Raw genomic sequence first — 4,034 nt, 5'->3', positions numbered from 1 at the left:
TATGCCCTAAAATGTATCCGAACATAGCTCTAACACAAGTCCAATCATGGTCCAACCAATATTTAAAAATATTTGTTTAATTGTCCATTCGAGGTCTAATTTTGGTCCCTTTGTGGCTCGACCCAATAACAGTCCAACCATAGTATAGTCATAGTCCAGTCGTGGTCAAATCATGGTATAATTAGTATCCAATCATGAACCAAAAAATATAATCATGGTCCAATCATAATCTAATCATAATCCAATGATAAAATAGTCATGATCCAGTCATAGGCCAATCAGAATCCAATCATTGTCCAAACTTAGTATATAAATTGTCCAATCATAATCCAATCATGATCCAATCATAATCCAATCATGGTCCAAACATGGTATATTCATAGTCCAATCGTGGCCCATTTAGAATACAAATAATGTCCAAACAGAGTATATAGATAGTCCAATCATGGGCCAATTATGGTCCAATAGGAATCCGATCATAGTCCAATCCAGTCTCAGTCATAATCCGATTACGATTTAATTATGATCTGATCTTGGCCCAGCTAATCATGACATGATCATCACCAGATAATGTTCCATCATGTCTGATTTGTACCCCAGTGTGTGACATTTATACAGAATAATGTCGACTTTTCTGAGCACAGTGATTATTGTAAAATTGGTTTTAAGATTATTTTCAGATTGGTCTCAGGACTATTTTCAGATTGGACTCAGGACTATTGCGGGATTGGACTCAAGATTATTATGAGATTGAACTCAAGATTATTATGAGATTGGACTCATGATTATTTTCAGATTGGTCTCAGGACTATTGTGGGATTGGACTCAGGATTATTGTAAAATTGGTCTCAAGATTATTTTCAGATTGGTCTCAGGACTATTGTGGGATTGGACTCAAGATTATTATGAGATTGGACTCAAGATTATTATGAGATTGGTTTTGGAATGTTGAGGGATTGGACTCAATGACAAAACGAGTGTAAGGCAGCTACCGATTTGACTAGCTCACTTTACGTTAGTACGTTGTAACTGCTGACTTTGCATCTGTTGTATGATTTGTGCAGCACTGATATTCGATGTCCATGTCTGATCTTCTGCGTCTTCAGGAAGACACTTACGTATCTTTTGATTCTGTCTGTTTTTTTTTCTTGCTGTACATCGCTTAATGAGAAAACTCCACGTGTAAACCTCAGTTTTTCTCTGTCCACCCTCACTGACCTCTGAAGAGCATCAGCAGAAAAGAGAGAGGGAGAGAGAGAATGGGAGATGGAGAGATGCAGAAATGATGTCTTACTTGTTGGTTCTCTGACCGGATCTAATTATCGGGAGCCAAAAAAAAAAAGGGAGATGGATTAGACTTTTTAATGCTCGCTGTGCAGCGAATCGTACGGATGAGACAGAAATGCACAGTCACACATTACTCTTTACTTTCACTGACGTCATCCCTCGCTTTCTGTTCAGCGGCTATGTGCAGTGCTAACGCTAATACAGACTATGACCTCATTATAGTGTTACACTGTAGTAATAGTGTGTTTAATTGCCTTATGTCATATAATATAGTGTGTTGTATAGTGTGATAGTTTGTTGAATTGTGTTTTATGTAGGTTTGTGTTGTAGTGTGTTATGTTGTGTTATAGTGCGTTATATAGAGTCATAGTGTTTTATATAAAGTTATATTGTGTTATGTAGTGTTATAGTGTGTTGTAGTGTGTTATATGGAGTAATAGTGTGTTATAGTGTGTTATGTAGTGTTATATAAAGTAATAGTGTGTTGTAGAGTGTATATTATGTTATAGTGTGATATGGTGTATTATATAGTCTGATAATGTCTCCCTTTCAGCCTTTTCGGATTTTTCCATGAACACATCCACTCTCTCTCTCTCTCTCTCTCTCTCTCTCTCTCTCTCTCTCTGTCTGGACCAATTACATTACAGAAATTGATGGGTGGGAACGAGGGCCAAACGTTTTAATTAATTTTGCTGCGGGAAAATGCATCTCTTTTGCTCTCTCTCTCTCTCTCTCTCTCTCTCTCTCTCTCTCTCTCTTTCTCTCTCTCTCTATTTACCTTTGATCCCGTTTCCCGGCAGTGAAAGAAGGACTGCGCTAAATCAACAGAAGTTAGCCTGAGCACTAGCAGCCAAAAGACACCAACACACACTCAAATGGTCGGGTTTGATAAGCGGTTGGACAGGTTGATGTGAACATGTGTGTGTGTGTGTGTGTGTGTGTGTGTGTGTGTGTGTTGCTATGACTTGCAGCAGGTCTCGGCTCATCTCTGGTTGGAAAAGGACAAAACTATTTGTGTCCTCCGGATATGTGATATGAGCTAATCAGATATCGGTGTTATTTAGCTCTAACTGTATTCCACAGATGAACTCACTGACCACTTTATTAGGAACTAACACAATTATCCAATCAGCAAGCACAGATAGCCACTCTGTACACATGCGGTGAGCTGAAAAGCATCGCGGTTCCTCAGTAGTTCATGAGGACAGGGGAAAAACGTGTTCGCAAGCGCCGCCATTGTGGCTCATTAGGTCCTTTAATCTGTGGATTTGGGACAAAAGCAAATTTTTTAAATCTCTATACGCATTTGTGTGTGTGTGTGTGTGTGTGTGTGTGTGTGTGTGTGTGTGTTTGTGTTGCGGCCTGCTCATTTTAAAGAATGTCTCTTTCAACCCCCTGAAGCATTTTGGCTCTCAGACCTCTTTTTTTTCTCTTGCCTTTTCCGATTCTTCGCACAGGAGAACGCGATGTGGAGATGCTAATGCTGTGGAGACGCTAACGCTAGCACATCGGGTGTGGGTCATTGTGTATAAGAATGAACAGAGTGAAGATTTCAGAAGCACACAAATATTAAGAACATTCAAGAACAAAAAAAGTGTAGAATAAATGCGCATCAATGAGTTCTTTACTAGAAAAGGAATGCTAGCAATTTTATTCAGAATAAACTTTTTATTTGTATGTTCTTACTTTTATCTTGCTTTTGATTGTAATAAATACAATTGATAAATTATAAAAAAAAAAATCCCCCCTAAATAGAAAACAAGCTGACAGGATTTAAAAATGTTTTGCGAGGAAGCGAAAGTTTGGGAGGATTTCGGGAAGAGCTAACGAACGAAAAGGCGAAGTAGCGCGCTAATGCGTAAACGACGGGTTAGCTTCCCGAGAGCCTTAATAACAGCCAGTGGTGTTCGGGGTGTGTGAGCAGCCATGAAAGCAGCGTGTAATTAAATCGTGCGTAATTAATACGGCAGCGAGACGACGCTGCGAGAGGAGATGTGTGTAATCTTCAGAGCGAAAGCTTAAAAAGCTGTTATCATCCTGTAAACTCACACTGCACCTGTACACTGCGCCAAAATGATTTATGAGTAATTCTGTAACACGGGGAGGAGTGTGTGTGTGTGTGCCGCTTCAGAGGCCAAAAGTTTATGGACATGACCATGTTTTTTTTTAAACATCCTGCGATTTAAAAACATTATTTTATTAAACGCTTGTGTTTGATGATTATTTCTGAGGACGTTGTTGCTGTTCCTTTCTTGACCACTAGGGGCAATTATAGCCGTTCAATGATTACCCAACGCCGGGGACTTCAGGGTATAAAATCAGTGATTTTCCTTTCCCACGCAAAGATTTCGGAGTCAGGGAGGGTTTTACTCCTTATCTGTCCCTCCATCCTTCTATCCCTCCATCGCTCTGCTGCGGAGTCGAGTAGCGGCGGTGCGAATGGTCTCGCGGCTGCAAACGTGAATCCGGATGAAATCATCAGCGTGACTCAAATCTCTCGGAGGCGCAATCACAGGAGCATTGTTCACTGGTGCATTGTGGGAAAAAAAGGCTTTTGAGAGACAGAGCGTTGATGAATCATCTGTTCGGCCTTGTCAGAAACAGAGAGATGGAGAGACGGAGAGTTTCATTTCACTCTGTTTCTCTTTAATGTTTAGACAATTGATGCTATAAAGCCATAAACAGAGAGAAACAAAGAGCATGAAAGAGCGAGAGAGAGAAAGACAGAGAGAGAAAGAAAGAAAGAG

Source organism: Silurus meridionalis, chromosome 6 (genome assembly GCF_014805685.1).
Source record: "Silurus meridionalis isolate SWU-2019-XX chromosome 6, ASM1480568v1, whole genome shotgun sequence".
NCBI lineage: Eukaryota > Metazoa > Chordata > Actinopteri > Siluriformes > Siluridae > Silurus > Silurus meridionalis.
Note: the sequence above shows the minus strand (reverse complement) of the source record.